The following is a 27,499-nucleotide window of genomic DNA, read 5'->3' as shown; positions in this document are numbered from 1 at the left end:
AGACATAAAAATATATTTCTAACCTCTTATTTTGGAGATAATGCACAGATTACTAGATACACGTGTCTTCACAATTTCCACTTTCTTCAGAGTTTGGGGGTATTTGACTACTTTAAGGTATCAGGATATTCACAGCTTTTCTTTTTATAACTTTGGTAAGTCTTCTAATTGGACTACATCCTTGATGCTACCAAAGGTTCAGGGGTTGGGTTTGTTTTGTTTTTTTTAACATTTTGAAGTTTCTGCAGTAGCTATCTTTGACTGGTTTTAAGATTTTTTTTCCTCTAAACTTTAGAAGAAAGGTTGTTGGATAGACTTTGTAAAGCTTTTAACATAAGTCTGGTCTATTCTACTAGTCTCATTATTTTTAACAATCAGTTATTATTATTGGTGTGTCAAAACCATGACACCACATTATAATAAATGCAGCAATATTTAGTTTAGCAATTTTCAGACCAACAATCTCTCAACACCCTGTCAGTTTCCAAGCAAGTTATTTAGGTAGTCCACACAAGGAGGGTTTAGTGTCTTAATACTAAATTTACTTATTTAAATTTATTTGACATTACAAAATATTTTATCAGAGTCACACAGACATGTAATAAATCAGAACACAATCACATGCAGTTGGATCACAATAGCAACCTGATTCTCATCAGCAGTCTAAAATATGCTCACCATTATGATACTGGTTGTCCCCAGTGGGAAGGAATACATGGGTTGAATAGAAATGAAGTCCATTGCTCTCTTCAAAGTTAATTTTGTTGTTTGCTCAGTTTCTATGCTCTTTGTTGGGCTCTGATGTATACATGTGCCTCATGCTGATTGGGCTTGGTCAGTGATATTCACTTTTTTCCATCCCCCAAGTACTTCAGAGAAGGTTATTTACACAAGTAATTTGTCCACTCATGTGATATAGCCAGTTGATTCACTCAACTTACACAGCTAAGTATCTCAATCAAAGCCTATCCCCTCATCTCCTGGTCCCCTTTATGTTGTGATGTTTGACTTCCTTTACAACAGATGTGGTCAGCATTGCATTCTCTCTTGAGCTTCATAGGTACATCATTTGTGCTCAGGTGCTCCAAGGTAGAAATCATATGAGGGAACTCACATTGTTTAGCCTGGAGAAAAGGAGGCTCAGGAAGACCTTATTACTCTTCAATTACCTGAAGGGGAGTTGTAGCAAGGTAGGAGTCAGCCTTTTGTCCCAGGCAGCTAGTGAAAGGACTAGAGAAAATGACCTTAAACTATGTCAGGAGAAGTTCAGATGAAATATTAAGAAAATTTTCTTCACAGGAAGGGTAATAAAGCATTGGAGTGGGCTCTCTAGAGATGTGGTGTAGCTGCCATACCTGGAGGTGTTCAAGATATGACTGGATGTGGTACTTAATGCCATGGTCTATTTGACAAGGTGGGTCAGTGATCTTTGAAGTCTTTTCTAACCTAATTCTGTGATTCTGAACCTTCTTCCATTGTTTAGCATTTGGTTGGTCACAAATAAAAGTTGCCAAGTTTTATTTGGTTTCACAGTTTATGCTGAATAAACAGAATAGTCCTGAATAGGTATGGAATATACAAAGTTCAAGATACTGATTGATTTTCCAAAGCTGATCAATCAACAGGATACCAGAATGGTGCAGGAATCAACTAATTTTTGGTTCTCTGCATCATTTCCCAAAATTCACCACCTTATTTCAGCAGAACATGAAGAAAAAACTAGTATAGATTTTTAAGAAGTGTTTATAAAGTGTTATAAAGAGACTTAAATGAATATTACAATAAAAAATGTGACACAAAATTGTGAGAAGGGACAATTAATTGCCTCAAAGGCTAACATAATGTTTTTACTCAAACTAGTAACTGAGATTGCAGATTTATGTGCCAATAATGTGCTGTTTTTGTAAACTTTTTGGGCTGGATCTTGACAGGAATGATGACTATTTTCCCCATGGCTTTATTTCAGAGAGGAAACATTCAGTTCAGTAACTACTGAGTGCTCAACTAGTCATGCTGTCTAGAAAATTCCATTTCTGTCAGGACATGTGTCAGTAACTGTCAGAGCAATAAGTAGCTAGAGGGATAAAGAATCCAATGCTAGAGAAAAAAAATACACACAATTATCTTGTGAAGTACTGTAATTTATTTTTATTTATGTTTTTTTTCTTCTTCAGCTTTTTACTGCTATGCTGAACCTTGGAAATACTATGATAGTGTCACAACTGATGCCAAAGAAAAGAGGATACCTATTTCAAGATGCATAAAGATAACGTGCATGAGAGAATATGATTGTTACGACTTGATGTTACTAATGACAAATAGTGTAAATGACATGTTATTTCCCACAACATTGCATTTTCAATAGGAAAGTTGTTTAAGTTGCTGCTAAAACTGGTATCACACAATTATAAAATGGTTTGAGTTGGAAGGAACTTACAGATCATCTAGTTTCAACCCTCTCACTGATATAAAATTATCAGAATACAAAAGTTCAGAAATGACAATCCATTGTAACATTTCAATCAATATGTTAAATTCCTATACAGAGATAGCTGAAACATTAATAAATTTCATCAAAATAAATGAATTGTTTATAGTTTATAGGATTATATTTGTACATAAGAATTCTCTCAGTCCTGTTTCTGTCAAAGTTCTTTGCTTACTTTCTGCCAGGCAGAAAGTTTATATTACTTAGTATATTATTACCCCTTGCTTCAGACCCCATGCAATGATTATTAATTTTTCACAGCAGGCAGTTACAGTGCATTCTCCCAAGAATGGTTTGATACATAGATGTTAATAAAGTTCCCTGGCCCAAAGGAATTTTCCATTGCCCATATCACTACAAAACAAAAGCTTCTGGATAACAGTATTAAAAGTACATATGCAAAATTGTAGATTACAAAGCTAAATAATTAATTATTTTTTGCTGCACTCCTAGAAATACATATCTTTTATATTCTAGAATAGAGTAGAAGTATATGCTGACTTTGCTGGCTCTAAGTGACAGGTGAATAAAGTATCATTTCTCAATCTGAAACTAACACAGAATTCCCTATTGCTTTAAGGAAAGTAATACAACAAATACAAAAATAATCAACAGAAGGAGTTCCTCTCTTTCTGTGCTCTTTTATTCATAGATAACAATAAAATTGTGGCATTAAGTACCACATAATTTATTTTTGGGGGTTTTTATTTGTTTGCACTGATTCTTTCATTATAAGTTGACTACATGCTGATAACATTTTTAAAAAGTCCTGTAACACTTTTCTTCAATTTTTTTTTGCAGCCTGTGACACAGGCTTCATCTTATCTTCTATATCTGTTTGAAATATTGCTGAAATGAGGGGCCAAGGGGAAGACACTAGTCTGAACTTTGATTTTGACCAAATAAGACCTCATACACTTTGGAGGTAAAGCCTACTCAAGAGTATTTCTGAAATAAAATGAGACTTTTAGAACACCTGCACAGCTGTGATTCATTAGATGATTCAGTTACGGGTTGGCAGAACAAGCAGAAAATAGATAATGATTGTGTGAGAGACTTATCTGAAAGCTCCAAACTACATCTGCGGTCTCTAATAGTTTAGGTGCATTTGGAAAAGAAGCAAAGAAGCACAAATGACCTATTAACAATTTTACTTTTATTTATTTGAAGAAGGATCCAGCAGGCACTGCCTCAGATAATGACCCCTGATCAGCTTAAATAGGGAGAAATCGACTTGTCTGTAAAAGGTTGGTGGTGTTTTTACCCATCTAAACTGGAAGTGAGATGTATGGATGTCGATACTCTGACATCTCAGTGTTAGTGTCTTTTTCTCCTCATCTGCTGGTGCTGGTCACAACCACAGCAGTCCTGATTTATATGTGTTCTGTGCAGTACCTCTGTGTTGTTGGAGAGACACCATAAACTAAAACTTTATATCTTCATGTTGGATACATCCCAGTTAATAACTAAATTTTAGACTTCTTAAGGCGAATTATTGTCACACGGCCCTTTGAACTTGTGAAGTGCCAGATTTCCCTGTGACAAATTCATAATATGTTAACAATGAGAAGATTACACCATTACTTTACAGGAACATGCTAAAATGCCATCTTTAAACCCATCTGAATTAAATGTTCCTTGAAACAATGTCCTATTGCATCTTTTTAGGCTAAAATCTGTGTCCGCATAGTATTTTTGTCTTTATTTTTATTAATCTTTCTTCTCATGAGAGAAACTCAGGAAGTTCTCAGTATCAGAAATAGAGATTCTGGCTCCACAAATATTCAGTGGGACCAAGGTCTCACAGACGACTTTGAGCAAGAGGATGCTCAGCCGATTTCTTCCTTACTCTGTAACTCTAGAAATAACAATGTATGTTTATCTATTCACATAGATGATAGAAACCATCATGATTCAATGATCATCTCCAATATCACAAATATTTTACCTTATCAAATATCCTAGCTTTTCTTTACAAAACATTAAGGTTCTGCTTTGGACCTACTTTGACAAATACACATCTTTAAGCACTGCTGTAAAACTACTGTGCAGAGCATGTTTCAGAGAAGGAGTCCATAATACATTCTCAGGCTGAGTTCAACTGCATTCCTACATTGCCTTTCTAATTTGCTAGGTCAGCTACATGGATTATTAAACTTAAAGCTTCCACAGGACAGCAAAACATATTTAAACTATTTCAGCTCATGTAACTCTTTTTTTACTAAATCTCAGAAAGTTTCACTCAAAAGAAAAATAAGTTAGCAATTGTGAAGGAACAGTAATTTATATTGAGTGAAAAGAGTAACTTATTAACAGTTGGACAAATGACAACCTCTGCAGCTTCAGGAAGAAAATGATGTTTTTTATCATATCTTCAATAAAAGAAGAATACGTTTTTCCCTCTGTTTAGCGTCATGTAATTAAATCCTACAAAAATAAGTGATTTATCAAAAACAAAGTCTCATAGCATAGTCAAATGTTAATTATATTCCATAACTATATATTCAGGAGGCTGTACAAATTCTTTAGTCTCACTACCAGAGATGACTAAGAATTTTCAAAGACTTATGCTTTTTGGTCAAAAAATAAGATTTAGTCAAAAAATTAGTTTTTCAAGGGAATGCTGATAAAATTTTCACCAGGAAAATCATCTCATGTACAGGAGTGAATATCCTGTGATACAGCCTTATAGAAGAATGGTGAATAGTACAATGCAGGATTGAATGCAGAGATTCATTTGAGTCATGGCAAAGCAGAGATGTAGAGATTTCCCAAATTTAAGTAATTAATTAAGTAAAAATTAAGTAAAATTAATTAATCCATAAAACACAGAGAGATCTTATTAAATTTTAATGTGTTGTGCAATATTTTAATAAGTTTTGTAGGTGAAAAAAGTCAGTTTTAACATTTCACTAGAATGGTACAGTGGTAGCCTGAGATGATCTGTGTGTTCTTTATAGCTGCTTGCAGTAGCACAAGCACCTGCTGTTCTATCTGTGAGATCAGCAGGGGATCAAGCTGTACAGAGCATCTGTTTCTTACCTTTACCTTTTTTCCTCCATCTGCCTCTTAATCCAATAGAGGAATGACCTGGTGAAACTGTTAGAGAAGCTTATAGTGATTCCCAAGGAAGCTAATAACATATGATTTACTGTTTCCCTCTTTTTTGCTCCATTTCAACATTTCTAGCAGGTTTGCTCTTCATAGAGCCATAGTGGTGATATAGCCTTCGGTTATTTTTCAATATTGTCACAAAGCGCAATCAGAAGTAGCTCCAAGAGTTAAAAAAGCTGCACTAAGTTTTTCCCCAGAGCTGCTTGGATGGTTTTGTTTGTTGTTCATTGTTTATGTGTAAGGTTTCACCTTGGCATAAGAATATCTGAAATGAAAACAACATTAAAAAATTGAAAGTTTGTCTCTTGTGAACAGTTGGACAGTAGCAACATGCCTGGTCAGGCACAATAATGAGATTTTTTAAAATCAGTTATATAATTAGAGCACAGTTAAAGTAAACACTTTTCATGTGGACCTGAAGTGGTCAGGCATTTGGACTGGATTAGTGTATGTCCCTTCCAACTGAATTAGTCTGTTCTGTTTTCTATTCTATTCTATTCTATTGAAGCGCCCTGATGATATCAAAGATTACTTACTGCCTGAGGAGGACAACAAAAACGAAATAATGTATCCATGTCAATAAAAAAAATATAATTTTTTAAAGTCAAAGACATAAACATTGAATATGGTTTTGTTATTTTGTTATGGTTATTTTAAAAAGTGAGCGGAACTGAAAAAAAATGCTCTAGTTCTAAAATGCTGGGTTTATGTAATTTCATCAAGACTGATGACAAAATTATTTTTTCACCTTACATTACATGCATGATGGACACCTGTTTATTGTCTCTCACCTCTCCTTTATGTTTTTATTGGCCTTACAAAAATTTGTTTTCTTCAGAATGAAAAAATATTTTCCCTCTTATGCAGACATTGACTGCCAATACTTGTTTTATTAGGGTTCCAGAATTTGTTCTGGTTTAAGAAAAGACTTGTATCTTTTCCTACATCTATTGAGCGTTTAGCTGTGTTACTTATGTTAAGATTAACAGTAATGAAAGTATACTATTAGTTGCATAGGTAACAGAAATTATTCTGTTATACTATTATACAGTATAGCAAAACACAGACAAAGGTACTCAATTTCAGGAGACTATATGGATAGTTGTCTGTTTCACCTTGCCTTATTCTCTATAGACTTAGCTGTTTAGCACATTCTGCTTTGCATGCATTCCTTAAGCTTTTAAAATACTTTTTTTTTTTGGTTCCATTAAGAGATGTTTATATGTTTCTGGTGGGGAAAAACCCCCTATAACAAACAGCAAAAAACAACATTCCAAGCGAACTGATAATATCATCCATGAAATTTGTTTTAAAGTTTGTAAAGCTTTAAACAAAGTGATTCAGATAATGAAGACAGACATATTCACATATACATATTTAAATGTGTTGATGTTATCTTGGTAGACAAGTTTAATTAGTTTTAACCATGTGGAGGTTTCACAGAATCATAGGAAGGCCTGGATTGGCAGAGACCTTAAAGATGATCTAGTTTCCCTTGCCATGGGCAGGGATTCTTCCCACTAGATCACGTTGGTCCAGGCCCCATGCAGCCTGTTGGCAAACACTTCCAGGGATGGGGCATGCACAACTTCTCTGAGCAAATTGCTCCAGTGCCCCACCACCCTCACAGTAAAGAACATCTTTCTAGATCTAATCTAAATCTCTCCTCTACTAGTTTAAAACCATTACCCCTTGTCTATTAATATTTGTCCATGTAAAAAAATCTCTCCCTCTTTTTTCATAAGCACCTTTTCTTATAAGCACTGAATGGCCCCTATTAGGTCTCCCTGGAGCCTTCTCCTCTCCTGGCTGAACAACCCTAGCTGTCTCAATCTGTCTTCATAGGAGAGGTGCTCCAGACTTCTGATCATCTTAAAGCTTTGGATTGGAAGCAATGGCTCCAGGTGTGACCCTAAATTTTTCAATTACAGCAGAAAAAGTATCTGATTGGCATGGTAATGTTTTTCATTCCCTGAATGCACAGGATTAATATTATATCAGTGGTGCCTTTCTCAATGAATTACAATGGTGATAATATACAGCTACAATCCTGAATCCAAATATATGGGATCCACAGGTATATACTGTTTATTTTCTGTGTTGTGTATTCTAAGTGACTATGAAGTTACCTCTAATGGGAACATGATCCACCGCTAATCAAAGAATGACATGCCAACATGAGAAACTGTGAAAATCTAGAAAAAGAAAATACCTTTTAGAGGTTTGAAGACTTTCCAACCAACTATAAATCTAGCTAATGCCCACTTTTTCAATAATTCGCATAACAGTAAAATTTTTCTTTGACTACAAGATGTAAGATTGACTGTAGTCAGTGTCTAAAGTTGGCCACTTAATAAGAATAGCAAAACACAGCATTATGTTTATTTTATCCTAAAATAATTTTTAAAAAATGAAGTCTCATTGGTATAAATATGAATTTTAAAATGACTGAGTAAAGCATCTTTGTAATTTGACTATAGAAGTAACAATATATGAAAAACAAAAGGTGGTAGAAGCTTATACTGAGATACTGGAAGGATTTATGGTAGATCCATGTCTCGGTGATTTTTTCACTGATGGAAAAGAAGCAAAGGAGGATTTTTAATATATATTATAGAAAACCTGTGGGCATTAAGGAAGTCAGGATGACCAAAAGCAGACAGAATATAGCAACTATCTTTGAAATTATAAGATACTGCAGAAGTATAGGCCTAAACCAGACATTTTCTGGCAGACAAGTAATTAACGTATTTTTGGTATCTGGAAATCTCACAAAGAAAGAATTCCTGAGTTTTATGTGATTACATGGAGGTGTAACAATATTGTTCATCATATATTTGTTCTATATACTATATAGCTATATTTAGCTAGAGCTGGTAAGGTTATGTCTCAAAAGGTTTTAATCAAGGAAAATACCTTTATGAATAGAATTGAACGGTTGTTTGGGAACATGTAGATTTTGTCAGAAACACCAATGAAAATCAGAAATGCTGATAGCCTGAGCAAGCAGCCAGCTGCTAGTTAATCTGATTTTCTGCCACTGTGCTCAGCCACTGTCTTGCCAACTGGACCCCAGGCTTGTGGGTTGGCTAGAAATGAGGCAGAATGCTTGGCTTCTCATCTTGCCTCACACCCAGCTGTCCTCCTTGGCTGGTGTGAAACCTGGCTAACTCTTCAAGTTACCACCTGCCCAGATAGCTTTTCTGAGCAGTCCAAAGAGTTCCTTCAGTTCTGCTGCTATTCAGGACCCTGAGCAGTCTGACCTCTTCCTCGTTAGTCACCCAGTTGTCTTGCTAAGTAGGGGAAAGGTCTCTGTTTCTCATCTGTCCCTTAAGTGTCTGTTTTCTCTCAAGATGGAAAGTTGTACTTCTGTCTGGTTGAGTATCTGGCCTGTCATTTGTCTAACTCTAGGTGGGGACATGTAGTCTGGTAGGCATTGAAAGAGATTGTTCCATTTCACCAGAAATTCTGTAACAATGGCATGTTTCTTCCCTGAGTAAAAAAAAAAAATATTGGCATGTAAATTTCCTATAAAATAGATGTGAGTTATATTTTTTTTTCTTCCTAATATCTATGTTTTATGTTATTGCAGAACCACAGAATGGGTAAAGTTAAAAGTGGAATGACAGTAGGACATGTCATCCAACCTTCCTGCTCAAGTAGGGACATCCTTAAATCACATTGCACTGGATGTGCAATGTGTGCCCAGATGATTCTTCATAATCTCCAGTGAGGGAGACCCCACAATCTCTCTGGGTAATCTGTTCCAGTGTTCCAGATGATTCTTAATGTGTGTCCAGATGACTCTTCCAGTGAGGGAGACCCCACAATCTCTCTGGGTAATCTGTTCCAGTGTTCAGTCACCTGCACAGAAAACAATTTCTTCTTCATGTTCAGGTCAAACTTCCTTTTCATCAGTTTCTGCCCATTGCCTCTTGTCCTATTGTCTGGCATCTCTGAGCAGATCTTGCCTCCATCATCTTTGATACACTCCTTTCAGATACTCATACACATTGTTGAAGTGCCCTCTTAATCATCTCTTCTGGAGGTTGAACATGCCCAAAATATATATGTATATACATAAAGTACAAATAATAATAATAATAAAATCTATTTTTATCAATGTAGATATGGTAAGATATAAAAAGTAACTCTTGTCAAGCAATACATTAAACTAATAAAATAATAGCAAATACAGTCTATAAATTGATTATTTAAATATTAATTAAAATGGTTTGAACAGTGATTATGAGCTATACACAGTTATATGTGAAGGATTATTTATCAAAATGGTCATAAACCCCAAAGTTAATGCAGTATTCCTGATGCCACAAAATATTTTAAAGTAGGTGTGCTCAACTAAAAGGTAATCTGTTTATTGAGATAAAAACTAATTTTAAAAATAAAGGGTTGCTTACTTTGGAAATAAAATATTTTGCTAAGTCGATGAATTTTTTCAATTTCTTCTTCAATCCTGTTAATGGCATTGCTCTTCAAATACATGCATTTTATGCATTTCTGCTAAGGAGTGGTAGCTGCATATTTTTTAATGTGTTATATTTACCATTTGGCATTAATTTTCTCACTTACTAAGGAAGCAAAAGTAGAACATAGGTTTCCTGTGACCTTCTGTGAACAGTGCAGATGTTAAGGAGTCTCCACTGCCTGAAGTTCTAGTGGCAGTTGTCATTTCTTTTTCATCCTCCTTGATTCCTCTCAAAACTAGTGTAACAGTTGGTGAATACAGAAAAAAAGTGCATAGAGCTATAGCACAGATTTCATATAGCTGCATTCAAAACAACTGAAATGTACAGAAATGAATACAATTAATTCTGTAAAACACTTAGAGAATGTGTAAAGATCTAAAGAATTAAACACAGAATTTGTGTCAGAACCTACTGAAAAGTATAGAACAGCATTGAAACACAGACATTTGGTACATAAAAAGTGAAAATCTCTAAGTAAGTTTTTTCCTTCCCTCTTCTTCCAGATATCTAGAACTTTCTATGAAGCATACATTTTCTCAAAATCATTGTTATAGGATTAATTTTCCAGTATACTATGGCAAAGGCTTTAAGGCTCCTCTGAAATTTTAAAATTTAGATTTCTTTTCCTCAGTATACATACATGAGCTGTCACTGAGGAGTCACATTCCTGCAGGAAATTTTCATACCATGGCTTTAAAGAAGTACACGGCTGATGTTAACAGATGTTAACAGACTAATGAGAGATGCCTCTGCCCAAATTAAGGTGCAAACAAGAACATATGTTGAAGTCAATACTATGGATTTTATTTAACGAAGAATTTGAGACAGAGACAGAGCAGCAGATAGTCACCCCCTGTGAATCCAGCAGCATCCTGTTGATCCTTCCATACCCTTGCCTTCTTGGTGGAAGAGCTCCTGAAGTAGTTCAAAACTTTTCACTATTTATACATCTTAGAAAACAAAGGAATTGGCTACCCAGACCTCTCATGCTATTGGTTAAATGATTCCCTAAATTTTAATACTGATTAGTGTGTGTGCTTAGTCTTTCTCTTCTTTTGAGATGGTGAGTTTGCTGGGCTGGTGGGCCATGAGTCAGTGGTTATGATACCCCCGGTGGAATTAACTTTTGCCCAGTCAGTAAAAGCTGATTCAGCAGAGGTGACAACCAGAAAATAGTACCAGATCTATCTATCTCAAACTCCTGCTGGGGGGCTTAACTTACAGTCCAAGTTCCAGGTATCTACTAAGGTGCATTTGAGGGGGCTTCGGTGGTTATTTGTGGTCACAGATGTCATCTGTCTCATAACTTGGGGTGATCTTTGCTTGACCGCTGAAAGGTCTAGGAGCAGTTGCTTCTTCACACAGTTTGTCACAATGGGAATTTTTGTCTGGATGTGTTAGCCAAGATGTGCTAACAAGATCTCTGACAGGCCTGGTGTTATCTCCATTCTGTCTCTCCCTTCTGTGCTTATGTCATGGCAAAACCCTTCTGTGGTTTTAACAGTGAGACAGACAACAAATGCTGTAAAATTTTATTCAGTGGATATTTGATAACTCATAACACCAGATAATTTATATTAGTGCATTACAACATCAGTCATTTCTTTGCTAAGTTTTCCACATGTGAAACTATTGGGTAATGGAAAATTAAGAAGAAAAAAAAGAAACAACTACATAAAAAGAAAATTTATGGTAGATTAAAAAATATCATATAGAGACTGTAAACCGCATATTAAAATAACAATTAACTGCATCCATTGCAATAACTCATTAGAAGTATTTTGTTCCTGCTAGCTCCACTAGAGTAACTGAGCAGTTCTGGTTTTGCATTTTATGTGCAGCTGAAAGCTGAAATGTTTTTAGAACACCTGCTTTTGGATTCCAGGAAGAATGACTATCTGAGCTATAATGCTTTCCTGTGTAATGCAACCCCAACCAATTTACTTTCTAAATGTAGTTTGATTTTTCCCTTACTGTAGTGCTATCAGATAGCAACATGCTCTCTGGGGACTCCATTCATGCTGAGATTGCACCAAACAGTGATTGCACTGCTGAATCAGTCTGTAATCAATCTTGCATCCTACAGATCTCCTTTAGTATTTTTTTCTTTGATCACTGTCTAATGGGAAACATAACACGTTTAGGAACAATGAAACTTCAATCTAATTGTATCTTTTCTGGAGAGTCTCTAGGCATCCTTTTGCAGCCTCTAATGAAATGACTCTAACAGTGAATGTTTAGCCACATAGTCTATAGAAAGGATATACAATTGATAAGTTTTCTCCCAAGTGTGAGTATATGTTAGCTATCAATAAGTTGATGCTTTTCTTTGTGCACTTATTTCTCTTGTTTCTACAATATTCACAGTTTCTAATTATTAGTAATTTTTTCTGTCTTATATAAGGGGAACTTGTTCTTTTACACTGTTTTGTACTTTAGTGCTGTTCAATGAATGCATTAACAAATTTTTTTCAGAGCATTTTCATTGGATAATGAAAGTAAAAGATAATTCTAAAAAGCATTCATATATCTCTAAGCCATATGAGAATGAACCACATATGTTTTGATTCCTGTTGTTTGTTATTTTTGATAAATTTCCTACTTTGGCAAAGTATTAGATTACTAAAAAAATGAGTGATAAAGTAGGTAGTTAAATGTGTGTCAAAATCTATTATTAATTCTGATTCATTTTATTATAAGTCATAAATGACATGCAAACTTCCAAACAAATGATATGATATTCAGTTCAGTGACAACACATGCACCATAGCATAAGGCAAGATAACCAAACTTTAATCAATATTCAGTTAATTTTCCAGTAATGGTTATATTGAATTGTCAATTTAGGGTAGAGAAGAAATATAATTTAAAAAAGACTATATAAAAAGTAGTTTATCTTTTTCTCTTGGCTGAAAATGCAGTATACCTGTGTTCAAAGTAGACAGTTCTCAATGCCTTTGGGTTTTTTAGCGTTTTGCTGCTGTTGCAATATGTCTTTGAGAGACTACTTGTTAGGATTTACAATAACAACACTGTTATAGTTTTTATGTCCCATCAGATTTTTTGCTTCTTCTTTCTGATATTGACTGCTCCCAAATCTAATTTTTTTTTATTTCTGATGCTTCAGAAAGTACATATCACAGATGGTAAAATGTCAGGAAACATATCCGCATTTATAGTCTTCTTAATGAACAACGTACTAAGACAAAACTTTTAAGGTGAGTGAAAAAGCAAATTCCCTTTTTTGTGCTTGATGTCTACAGTTGTGGAGAAAACATTTCCCATCAAAGCCAACATTTCCAATGAACCTTTGAGATATCTGATTCTTATTCCTCCAGCAGTTTTCTGAGGTTTAATTTTACTGTGTACAAACCTCCAGAGCTAGTCTGTCTAACTATATAAAAATGCTTGAGGACATCTCACATCTGAAAAATTTGAGCACAGCACTAAAAATGTTGCTCTAAAACAGGTCAATGGAGTTTTGTTGATTTTACAAGCAGAAGATCTCAGAATAAATTGCAGAATGTATTAATAAAGAAAACATTTTGCATGTTTCAGACTTGAAAGAAATACCATCTGCACCAGTAAATTGCTTTCCATAAGGTTTTATCAACTTTGCATAGTCAGTTGAGACCATCTATTTGAAACTCTGAGGAAACAAGTCAACTTCAAGCTAACTGTTAGAAGTTGCAATAATGTGCTTTTTTTTGACATTCAATTTGTTTGAAATATTTTAAATCTGAAATATTTCTAAAAACACAGACTAATAAAACATAAATATATATATAAGGTATGAATATGAGCATACATTTGTACATATATATATACACACACACACACTCTCTTGCTTTTCCCCTCTCTATTGCTTTGTAAGCATGTCTGATCTTTTTATAACTCATAGAATCCTAGAATGATTTGGGTTGCAAGTGACGTTAAAGATCATCTAGTTCCAACCTCCCTGCTGTGGGCAGGGACATTTCTCACTAGACTGGGCTTCTTAAAGACCCTCCCAGCCTGTCCTCAAACTCTTCCAGGGGTGAGGCACACAAAACTTCTCTGTGAAGCTTGTTGCAGTGCCATATCACCCTCATTGTAAAAATGTTCATCATCTGTCCAATTTAAATTTGCCCTCTTTGAGTTCAAAACTGTTGACCTGTCACCACAGGCCCTACTAAAACATCTCTCTGCATGTTCCTTCAACCCCCCCTCACTTATGGAATGGCCTCTATAAGGTCTCCAAGGAGACTTTTCTTCTCCAAATGGAAGAACGTAAATGCTCTCAGACTGTTATTTACAATTCCCTGTATCCACTCCCATGCCACAGATATGTATCTTCCCAACATTTCCAATTTTAAATACCTTCATCAACCTTCCTCTGCCACTGATTAATGTACATCAGTGTACCTTAACAGTTTACAGACAGCACCCACTCTCACCCTCCTCAAGAACACAAGGATACAAAAGCTCATGGCTCAAGATAAAGACAAGGAGATGGTTTACTATTTACTGTTACAGACAAAACACAAAACTTGAGGAATTTAAGGCAAATTCAGGTAGATTTTGACACTAAGACACAGCTCCAAATTTAAACCAATAAATTTCTTTGCCCTGTTTGCCCAGATTTAACTTCATTTCGAACATGTCTAACATCTCTCTTGTCATTTGCTCCTGGTATAGGATAGTCTGATCACATCTCTGCCCTGTTTCTGAGTAATCTTTCTGTAGCAGTGATATAAATGAATACAGACCACTTGTAGGATGATAATATTCTCTGAATCAAGACTAAAATAAGTACTGAAAACTTTTTATTTATGCAGATCAATATGTAGTTTAGGAAAAGTGCTATTTTCTTTCTAATATCTATAATTAATCTGAACATGATATATATTGTATGAACATTAGTATTTTAAATAAAATACTAATGGGACAGCCCTGACTTCAGAGATTTTTATTCTGCTTCTTTTCTAACTTAATATCTAATTGAAATGCTATACTACCCTTTGAAAATATCCTCTCATGTCTCCTCTCCATCTTACTTCAGAGACTGTGCTGAATTTTCTCTCCAAGGGTTGTGCCATAGAGTATTTCACAACTGCAGGACATTCTTTTTCATAGCTCTACATATGTTTTATATTGCTTAAATAAGGAATTAAAATTTTTCTGCTGCATTAGTAAGGAATATTTGTTTTTTTCCTTGGCATCTGTGTTATAATTTTTTGGGGAAAAATAATAAAAAAGCCCTCACAAAATCTCCAACTTTTAATAAACCCATTGACAGTCAGTTCCTCTAGTTCTTTTAAAATGAAGATGTTACTGCAATTTCCCTCATATTGTAACATAAGGGAAATGTATTAATATTATCAATACTCTGTAATACAATCTGTAATTTTTATATACTGCATTCCTTCAGATCAGTTACACTAAATTATAGTTTATAACACATTTTTCACAATTTATTTTTTAGCTCTTGTTATCTAAAAATTTCAGTAACATTCGTAAATACAAAAAAGAATTCCCCCCGTCCCCCATGAAAAAGCACAAAGAGGATTTTTTTTCAGCTTGCACAAATGGATGAATTCATGCCTTTGAAAGCAAATTTTCTTTCTCTCTGTGTCCCTCAGTGAATTACCTGAATCTCTTACTTAATTGAAACCATTCAGATGCACTAAGTTGCACTTCCATCTGAATCAGTATAATTGAATGCTAGAAAAGATTGCTCTATGATGAAACCATTTCATTTATTACTGTAACGCATTTAACATTTCAATGCAATCGCAATATCTCATTTACTATATGCCTGAGCACCGAAAAAGTTGTTAGCTTGTTTTTGTTTTTCCTACTTATAGCAAAGTTGGATAGGAAAAAGTTTAGTCTTTTACAAGATATTAATGTTATTTATTCATGATGAAAATGTGGAATAGTATCAAAGAGAAAAACAAAATAAACCTAAATACGGCTGTCTGTCTTTCTTTTTCCAAACTAATTGCCAGTATAATACATGCCTTGTTTCTGGAAATTATATAAAAGGATTGCTCTTCCAGTTAGGTGAAATTTCCTCATTGTTTCAATTTATCATGAAATATTATTATAAAAAACAGTGTTCTTCATAGAGTTATTAATCTTCAGTGTAATCACAATTCTTGAATCTGATAAAGGACCTCACAAGGGATACAGAAGCCAGTGTTTCTCCTGATTGCAGCTGCTTGACTTCTTTAATTTTCTTTCACAACTCTTGTGTCCATTTGCAGCAGAAGAGTAAACCATGGCAGAGCTATAAATGAGACAGAAATATTTTAAACTGTAACTAGCAGGAAGATTATAAGCAGGTTCTTCTGGAAGACCATAATTCAATTATGTTATATTGTATATTGAATAAATATATCTAAAAGAGCAGTATGATTTTTCTGATCTGAGACCTGATATCATTTTAATGCTCATTACGTGTAAAGCTATTTAAACCTCAAATTAGAAATTCAGAATTGGAAGCACATGAAAAGAGCAGCTTTATATACTATACATTTCATTTTAGAAACACTTCATTCTAAAAATAAGCTATGGGAATTCACCCGCCAAAAGAATTATACACGAAATTGTTTTCTGGAAATTCAGGAAAAGCTTCTTATTTTATTTTATTTTCATATTCTACATTGCTTTTGGTTTTTTGGGTTTGTTTGTTATTTTTTTTTTCATTTAAATAAGTCAATTTTTTAATAAATTGAATATGTTACAAAATAAAATTCTGGATTAGTGTTTTTTTGAAAAAGGGGATGAAATATTTTTTAGTCTTTTATTTCTTAACTTTGCTATTAGTAGTCTGAGCAAACCATAATTCCCTTGCAGTGAGAAGGAGTTAAAGTCTGAAAAGGATAAAATGATACTTAGATATGTTACATAATTTATCACATTTTTTGATGACTTGACTGTTTCAGTTATAAAGTATGTCCAATAGAAGGTAAAAAGTGAAGTATTAAGGGTCACTGAAAAATATGTTCAAATATACCAAAAAACACAAAGCATGAAAGAATTCTCAAAGTCTAGTTACAATTAAAATCACGTGACAAAATTATGGTAAATTCTTTTCCCAGCAACAAATATTCATCTTGAGCTAGTACCTATCAAAAAATAAAATCATATTCACAGGATGTTGAGGAATATAGTTTTGTCAGTATGAGACTCTTAATCTTTTGGTTTTGATTTTCTTAAACGAACAATGCCTCCAAAAATGCATGCTAACATTATTTCAGCTCTTTTGCTTTATTAAAAGACTTATTGTGGGAATAGAACTGATAATCACAGTTCAGTGGGGTTTTTGTCCAAAATCTTAACAGGTGGTGGGTTTTTTGTTTTTATTTTCAGAAGCTGTTTTAACAGTTCTAGTAATTTGCAACAGATTAGAACATTAGATTTTGTAAACTAACCAACAATGTGCAACAAAATTAAGGTAGCTTCTGACCTTGCAGGTGGAGATTTAACTACTTGAGAAGTTAATAAGCTTGATTAAACTTGAGGGTTGATCATAAAGATTTGGGTTTTTTATCTCTGTGAAGCCACCAAGTAAGAACTGATAATAACCTTGTTATTTGTGAGATGACTTGCTTGTTATGTGATTTTAACATGTAGACCATGAAAATACTATGAATTTACAGTTAAGAAAAACTTTCTGAGGAAATCTCCATATACTTTAATTTGCAGTCTTTCTCTTATACACAAATATTTATTTCACTTTTTGCAGTCCCATGTCATTATTTCTCCACTTACTTTCAGGTTCATTACAGTATAATCATATGTATATTTACATTACTAGTTTGTTTTCCCATGAGTACTTACCCTGAAAATCAAATTGGTTAGTAAGCCATTCTAACTACTGGGTTCTACTGGTTCTGTTATTTTTCTTACCATTTAATGTATATTATGTTTTCCAGATATATTTCCAGCCATAAAATTTTAAGTAAGTTCATGTATCTTTTGACTTTACATTTATTTTTTGACATCATACTGAAATCTGATCAATTTTCCTGTATTTAAGATAAAACAGTAATGCTGATCTTAACTTTGACAGTTAAACCAAAGTATCTTTTTATTTCTCAGATCAGCACTGTGCCCAACAATCTGTTCCCTTTGGCATTTTCAATCCTTATGTCAAAGACAGTTTCAGAGTAATTAATCTGAAGTTTAACAGAGAAGAACAGATTCATGTACCGATATATCCCAAACTTCTGCATATTACAGACTATAGGTTTTAAATATCAATCTCTACAGGGACTGTAAATGACTATTTATGATTTAGTCAATTAAAATATTTTATCTATGCACTAATGCAAGTCAAATAACTGATCTGGAAATGCCAATAGTTATAATAATGTAGGATAGCTACCATGTACTTCTGGAATAGAGATACCATGGATCTGACATTTTGTACCATGTGATCCAAGTTCATGTAGTTATTGCAGAAAAGGTTTTAAACAATTGGTCTGTTAGGAGGTTATGGGCAAAAAACCATCCCAGATTTTTATAGCTTAAATATAAATCACAGAAATAAAAATTAATATTAATGAGGACCAGATTAATGCATTTGCTGCTGGTAATGATTGTGTGTATTTGTGCAGAATATTGTTCATTTATCTTATATGGACATGACTGCTACAAAAATCAAATGTTAATGTATTTTAAACACTTGCTTTGAATAATTATTACTCATCAATAAAAGAAATATACATATTTATTTAGCCCCTTTTCTCATATTCTTTGGAAGGTGCTATAATCACATTATTTTTTTCTAAATATCCTATTAAGAATTAAAATGTTGTATTTCTTTGATTTAGAACCATTATTGCAGTTAAATGTTTGTTTGAGCTCAAAACCAGTGCACAAATGCAGTGATATGCTAGACTTTCATATTCTATGGAATCCCAGGGCACAGGGGTATTTCTCTGTCTGCTCTGGGGTGCCCTGACCCCCAGGGCAGCACTGACTTTGACCCTCATTCATGGATCAAGATAGACTAGAATCCACAAAAGTGTGAAACAGATTATAGAGAGTAGCGTAGGTGTATCACTTGGTGAGAAACTTAGGTTTTGGGATTTTTAGTGTGCTGTGGATGGAAGCCAGATGGAGGGCACAGGATGCTGTCCTCCCTTGTTCTTCATGCTTCTTCTTCCTTCTTCTTCTTGGGTTTGGGTGGCATTTTGTAACTGGGCAGAAAAGTCCGCATTGCAGGCTCTTTGGGATCAGTTACTGCCTTAAAAGGGAAAATAATCTAGGTATCAGTTCTTAATTGGATAGTTTAGTCTTAAAAGACCTTGTAACAAGAGATTGTTAGCCATTTTGTGCCTTCTAATGAAAAGCTGCTGAACTCATGGTTGTGAGACTGTTTTACTGGTAAGAAATAATAAACACCTGAGTCCGAACATGAAACTACTGTCTCAAGTGCCTTCAGTCCAGACCCAGAGAAACTGATAATATTCTACTCTCTAGAGCTCTTGGCTTCACCTCAAAAGAGTTATGAAGGCATTTCTTTAAGAGCAGGTACCAAAGATCAAGAAGAAAACCTTGTGTTGCCTAATGCAGACATTGTTTTGAGGAAGTAAGAGTGCCATCCAGAGCAATACCAAGAGAGTTAGGAAATAAATAGGCCCAATTGAACAAGGAAGACATTCGGTTCCAAAAGATGGGTCTGTGTTTGATTATCATCTGTACGTTTTGAAGAAGAGCCTACATATTATGAGAGAATGTGTGCTTTTTCTGATGAATAAGAAACACAAATGGAAGTAAAGATCTCTTTTCTAAGTTTGAAAAGGGAACTTCAACTGCCACCTGGTGCAGACAAGAAAGTCATCTGTTCCTTAGGGATATTTCATAACAAAGAGGTCTTGGTGCCCTAGTTAGAGGCTATTCTTGATCTGAATTTCCAGTCGTACCTGAGCCCTTTGCTGGATCAGACACATTCCTGGATAAACAATCTTTGGGATCAATTGATTCAAATTATGAGATGTCTTAGAAGTAAAAATGTGGAAAACACGCTTTATTCTTGATAGCAGCTAAGAATAGTAAACACTCATTTCACCTCAACCACTTCACAGATTTTTTTAACCATGTTTTTCTTTACTGATAGCATTAAAAAGAAAAATAAATACTTCAGAAAACATATAATTTGCAAGGATTTTCCACACAAAAATTATGTCAATAAATTTGAAAGGAATTTGTACAAAAGAGTACAGTTCCACATTCAGATGCTGAATGCTGGTTTTTAAAGATGTATCTTTACAATTTATATTATTGAAGGATACCTCCTACTAAAGTTTCTATATACCCCAAATATGGATTTAGTCTTGGACACATTTTGTGTCCGACTCTTAACCCTTTACAGGAGCAGCAGTTTACGTGAGTGACCATATTTAAACCTTTCATTGCAGCATGAAAATTTTCTCTCTGGTTACTGAGCTACAGCTCAGTGCTTTCATTTGAAGAGCTCTGAGGGAAAACATAGCCCGTGAGTAGTCCAGACTGGTTCTTCCTTTGCAGAGATTTGGAACCATGCAAGACAGAAAACAAATGAATAAAAAAACTAAAACAACAGAAACAAACAAACAATCCCCCCAAAAAATCCCAAACTCAACAATGTATAACTACAGTAATTTTTTTGCAAAATTATGAAATTGCATTACATTTTGGTGCAAGCATACTCTATGGAAAACTAACCATATTTGTTAGCAATTACAATTTTTTTTTTTTTCACAGGGGAAAAAGTACTCTTTGATTGTAAATCTCCTTTCCAAGGATGATGAGACCTCATTTTCACTCTCCAGAATTTCTGTTAATAAAGGAATTTATTTACTTTTCATTAAGGTATAAAGGGTACTATTTCTCAAGAAAATTAGAACAAAATTCTAATTATGTAAGTTACTATGTTCCAGTTTATCTTGCATGGAGTGGAAACAGGCTTTCAAATATCATATTTATTGCAAAGTTTAATGTGGAAAAAAAGGGAGGAAATCAAGTGATATTTCTTAAAGCAGTGTCAAGTATGTTTTTAGACGAAATTCCTTTATCCCACATTATACAGGAAATCAGACCAAAATGTCATAACATACTTTTTATGTTACAGAATCCATAAACTCAGAGAGAAAAAAAATACCCACAAAAATAAAGAGAATAAAAAGACATAAGGCTAAAATTTTGTAACATTATTGCAATCTTAATTTAAACACGCAAGTTTAAAGACAATGTCCAGAAGCTATAGAGAACTGTAAGTATGCCTAGACTAGAATATGGTAGATTACATCAGATTTCTCTGTCCTTGCCTCAATTTTTCTGTTATGAACATTTTTTGTCCTTTCTACTTCTCTATTTTTTGATAATTTTTAAACTGATATTTTTCCAGTCCATTTAATTCTTTTTTTCCCCCTAGAAATACTTCTAAAAGAACATATATATTTACATTATTCTAAAAGAAATGTGAACCAAGTACTAATAAAAGTCCAGTGTGATTTCAGCAGATGCATACACAAAACTGGATGTCATAACCGAGTTTCTTCTCCTATCTCAAATCTTCTCTCAAGGCATAAAATATTGGCATGGCCATAATACACACTGGTAATCTTTATTATCAGTTTATTTGGTTTGTACTTGTCTATTGTGATAAAATGTTGGAAAATAAAGTGTTCCAGATACACTTTTGGCTTAAGCTAAATTCTTGCTTTATCAGACTGGGTACAAAGCACTCACTTTGAGACTGGAGATGGTTTTATTCACAGTGGTGCCTTGTCTCATAAAATTAATTGCTCAGACATGTTCTGCAGTACACTAAGCAAATCCTTGATGGCTTCTAGAGGCTTTACAATAGCCTAGGAAATGTCACACTCTGCTGTGGTATATTACACTTGTAATAGTAGTGTCAGTAGTAATAGAACTATATCTGTAGTCATTATAATCAAACTGTAAAGATAATGACATTGTGGAAATATATTTTCTTTCTCCCCAAGGATAGTTTCAGAGGACTGTTCTACAAAGGTCTCTATGGACGTATCTGAAATGACTGGTGAGCTTCCTCCTATAAAATGTTGTGACTATGACAGCAGAGAGCTGAATAAGCTATACACAGTGTATGCTTACCAAGGACTTCTGGAATCGGTTTCCTTTCGATGTCTGTAGTCTCCACAAGAAAACAGAAGTTCAAGCACAACATTATTTAAGGCTGAAATACAAAGCCCAACAAAACATGATTTTAAATAATGCTCACACAGCCTGTAAATTCGAACTTTAAAAAATCAGTCTTCCCAAAACAAAGAATATAACAATCTAGCATGGGTTGGGTCAGGTTATTGTCTGATATTTTAGCTAGAGTATTTGGAGCTGACTTGGTACAGAGCACTCCCCTAAGTAGTTCTGCAATTTTTCTTCCAAACTTACATTTATGCAGTGCACAATCTTTTTTTTTTTTTTTCTTTTCTTCAAAAGACAGGCTTGAATACATAAAGATGGGCAAGTGATTTTGTGAAAGCCTAAGAGGTGAGGTTCACAAAGACTCTCAGGCATGAAGATGATCAGTCTCATAATGATTAATTCTCTGCCTGGCTCGGCAAATTCTCAAAGCTGGTTATGGACACTTAGGTTTCCAGCTGTCACAGAAATCTTACCATTTTTTACATGCACAGTGAAACAACTTCAACAAGAATGATAAAGAATGCTTTTTTTCCTCACCCTTGTCTATTCGTGATTAACTGCTTTTTTAGGAGATGTGCACTGATATAATTTGAGACCACAAAGAATCCCAAAGTTCAAGAAGTTGAGTAAATAGTTATTGATTTAGCATAGTCAGATAGTTCCTATCCTTTCTATTTGTAATTAATAATGTGAAATAAAATCTCTCTTTCATATATTTATTTGGCAGATTAATGAGGTTTTTAATGGATCTATATTTAGTATTTCCATGAAACATGGCTGTAAAAGGGGAGGCTTGATATAGGCTTGCACATGAAGTTGCTATAGCTGTAATCACCAGTATTAGTACCTTCCTTTGGGACACAAACTAATAGGAAGGATATGGCAAAATATCCAGTGATTTCCTTTCACTTAGAAATGACAGGAAATTGAACTGATAGTATAGGCGTATATGTAATTGATTTTCTACTGCAGTGAAGAATAAAAGCAAAGAACTGATAGAGCCTGTTCATGTTTCTTGGTACTCTCATTTGTTTTCAGCAGAACCAAATTTCACACCAGAAACTGGATGTGAGGGACCAATCTGATTTTTCTTTACGCCTCCCCACGTGTGACAGGCGCGGTGACAAATGGCCGCAGGGCTGTGCCCGTGCTGGGAGCGCTGTCCCGGGCAGGCTCCGCCTGGCAGCCGAGCGGGCACAGAAAGCTGCCGCGGCCGGGCTGCCAGCGACCCCCCTTGCCGGCGGGGAGATCCCCTGTGCCCGGGGGAAATGACCGGGAAATCGGGCCGTGCGAGGAGCTTCAGCACACAAAGCCAGCGGAGGCAGGGCCCCAGCCCGGGGTGATTTTGTGGCCGCAGGAGGGACCCGCAGCCGCCGCTGCTCGGCGATCGCGCCCGGCCCGGCCCGGGAGCCGCGCAGACTCCGCGCAGCTCTGTCTCTCTTCTCTCCTCTTTGCTCCCTTCTCTGTCCGCCCTTGGCAGGAACACTTATCTTCCTTTTCAATAAACACTTCTCAGATGTAGTACTGTTGCATTTGCGCTTTATTTTTGCCCGAGAAATCTACTGAGAACAATCCTCCCCGACTCTCCTTTTACAGCAGGGCAGGACACTGGAAAAGATCAAAAGTCTTAAAAAAGTACTGAGGTTCCCAGCCCATTAAACATTATCGAGGTTTAACAAGGTGCTAGTAGAAAAATGTACTTTGTCGTTTTACTTTTGCTTCCGTGTACTTATTTTCTGTAAGAACTCTAGCCCAGCAACACGTCTTAAAAATACATGCATTCTCCAGATTTCGCTTTTGGGTGTGTTAACACTGCTCTCAAGTTTTAAGATGAATGTCAAACTTCATGAATTTTCACAATTGTTTTCTGCAAGTTTCCAGATAATTGCAAGTATTTTGTCAAATGTGTGCTGGGTAACTAAGAGACCTGATGACACAAAGACTGCATAAAGGTTTTCTGTAGATCTTTAAATAGGAGGTTTTAAGTACTCACTACCCAAGTTTATAAGGAATTTTTCTGCATGTTTGACCATGCACTTAAATACCTACATAACTCTTTTTTTTTTTTTTTTTTTTTGACAAGTTCTTGACAGGAAACTTCCAGTGATAGAATAATAGCAACATTTATCTAAGGGGATGTAGCATGTACTACAATAGTGCTAGAATAATGATTACAGGTGTGTCTTGCACTTTTGCCAGCGATCTCAGGTTTTGATGTTTTTGTACTTCTGATATGCAGGGTGTTGTTCTGTGAAAGATCCACTAACATCCATGAAGCTGTAGAGAGGACTGTCGTAAGCTCTTTTTTAGCCTCTGTAACAAATTTTCCTATGCATCATCTGTGATGTAGGATGAGGCAGTTTGTGCAAAAAATTTGTTATTGTAAGGGTCTTGAGAGCTGTTCTTCTGGAGCCAGCTCAGTACCAGCATGCCCGTGGAGAGTCTGGTTCTGCCGATTGCTGAGGGGAGAGGCTCAGTGTTAGGCTGTGGTCAGAACTAAACCCCTGCCCACGGAGGCCAGACCTGCTCCTGGCTGAGGCTGTGGGACAGCCCTGGCTGGTGAGGCACGGCCCTGCCATCCGCATGAACATCCCCGCAGCTCCCAGGGAGCCAGCAGCTCCTGCCGTGTGCTGACAGCTGTTTGCCATCTTTTCCCATAAGTCCTCCTTTAAATGGTGCTCTCAAGAAATCGATGTGCAGCAATGTTTCATTCCACAGCCTCTGCTGACATTAATATTCATTTTGTGACAGAGCTCTGACCTTGTGAAATGCCCTTCAGAAGGTTAATGTGAATCTCCAAAGCCTCTTTGGGTTTAAGTACAAAACCTGGGATTATCCCAGTCTAAATCAAGGCTGTGGATTAATGAACATAATTTAAAGTTATTAATTTAATTGCAACATTCTGGCATCTGTTCTGTTTTAATTTAACTTTACTATTTTTAAAAAAATTGTTTCCAGAAAAAATATTTAAACTAAAAATAATTATCCTCTTTGCATTATGACTTCATCTTTGTAAACTGCCCATATAAAATGAGAAGAAGGAAAGAAGCATGATACATTTAGCTCTTTTTTCTTTTTTTTTTTGTTTTGTTTGTGTTTGAACATCTTGCATCATCTTTCCAGCATTATTTTCATTCATTTAATGCACTGATATTTTTAATACAACAAAATTACCATTTTCGTATTTTTGATCATCTCAGGAAGAATTTAATTGTAAATAAAATTTCAGTTCAAATTTAGTGTACTCAGTGAATTAGATACTTTCTTTGCCTTTTCACTTCCAATTCCAATGTGTTAGGGAATGGGGTGTGAAAGTGGAACCTGTTGTATCCTCATTGATCCTGCAAGAGATGCAAAAAATGAACCAAAAACCAAAAAGGAAATAGTGGATAAAAAAATGAACCCTTTAAAATAATTATCTGGAAAACAACATTATTAAGAAAAGTGGGAGGGAAAATGCATATATCCATGATAATTTTTACTTTATGAGTGATTTTGTTAGCAAACTCTGAAATAATAATAACAAATAATGCAACTAAGAACACATGTTTCTATAAAACATTCCCACAGGAATGGCTTCCAGATTAAGAGAAACGATGTAAATTTGAATTCTTCACATTGTGAAAAGGATAAATAAAACCAGGAGAGCATAAATTATGCAAAGGAAATGAAAAAAAAACAACTGTCCAGAACTAGCTAAAAAACTTTTCATTTCAGTGAAGTTATCAGAAATTAGGTTAGAAATAAATTTTAAAATAAGGAAATATTCTGAACTGTGAACTGCTTGTCATAGATAATTACAAATTCATCAATGACAATATCTCATTTAGCAGCTGTGAAACCTTAAGCTCAGAAAATCCCTAGGTCATTGGCTACAGTACTCTCAGATGTTATCTCTGAAAAAGTATGTGTCATATATTTAATGTGCTTAGTTCTGTGGTTGGTTGCTAAGATTTTTTTGTGAACTCCACTCCGTTTTTCTCGTGTGGGAGTTAAAGTATTAGGACAAGCTGCATTATCACAAGGTCTACCATACAGACACTGTATTTCTGAATAAAACTTCTTAGATTATGTAAGTGAGATGTTAGGCCATATATATTCTTTTGAATATTCTCCCAGTTTTACACTGGTTCATGAAAAATCCATTGCATTTTATGCATCTGTTCCTCTTATCCTTCTTTAAAGAAATTTAGGATAAAGGTAATGGTAAGCAAGTACTAACATACTTCCCTTAATAAAATAAATGAATAAATAAATAATAATGAAAGGTTATGATTGAGGTTATGATTGAGGCTGGTGTAAAGAACTTCATGCTTGCTATTAACTAACTGGATGAATGGAGAAAAACAGTTTTCAGCTCATTGCCTTACACATATCTTCAATTTTAAACCCCTGTGAGAAAAAAAAAGTTAAGACCAAGTCAGAGACCTTTCAAGCATTCACTCCTGAGCTCATTGAAGCACATCTGACCTAGTCTGTCACCACACTCTTTAGGCACAATAGAAAGATGATAAGTGAATTACCTCACTTTAAGTGTTTTAAGCTTTTACTCTATTGTGGTCAGCTTCTGTGGTCTTTGGTCCTTATGACAAACTTCTCTATATCTTTCTTTATAGTTGAACAGCCTCAGAGATATGAAAAAACCCAACATTTTTTTATTCCCTAGACCTCCCTCCCTGCCAGAAACTAGTAGCACTGAAACTGGGTTACAGGATGCCATTAAATTAACGGTTAATAGTATGGAAAACTCCAAAAACTGCATTAGTTCCATGTGTAGTTGGGATATGTATATTTTTTATTATAGATTTGTTCTTAGCGTTGATTTAGGAGGTCACAGGTCAGTGAGATTTCAAGATAAGAAAGGATGACTAAGTATATTTTGTAATCTAAATTTCATTGTACTGACAGCTATTCATTGCACATTATTTGGATATCATAGTATCCATAGAAACTTCCATTACCTAGTGTATTTGTCATTACTCAGTTTCCAGAATACATAAATTATGAACCAAACAATACCATAATAATTCAGGATCTGACAGTTATCTGACAGATCTCACATTATGAAACTGTATCATGAGAGGACTATTAATATTTCCATCAAGTTTCAATCTTGTTGAAATTTACCATAGTGTTTCAGCCTGTGTATGAGCATGTATTCATTGAATTTGTTAAAAATTCAATTAGAAATAAACAATTCTGAAATTAACAAAAAAATTCTACCTAATTTTCTAAAGATCAATAATGA

Source organism: Passer montanus, unplaced genomic scaffold (assembly GCF_014805655.1).
Source record: "Passer montanus isolate IOZ18808 unplaced genomic scaffold, ASM1480565v1 scaffold13, whole genome shotgun sequence".
NCBI lineage: Eukaryota > Metazoa > Chordata > Aves > Passeriformes > Passeridae > Passer > Passer montanus.
Note: the sequence above shows the minus strand (reverse complement) of the source record.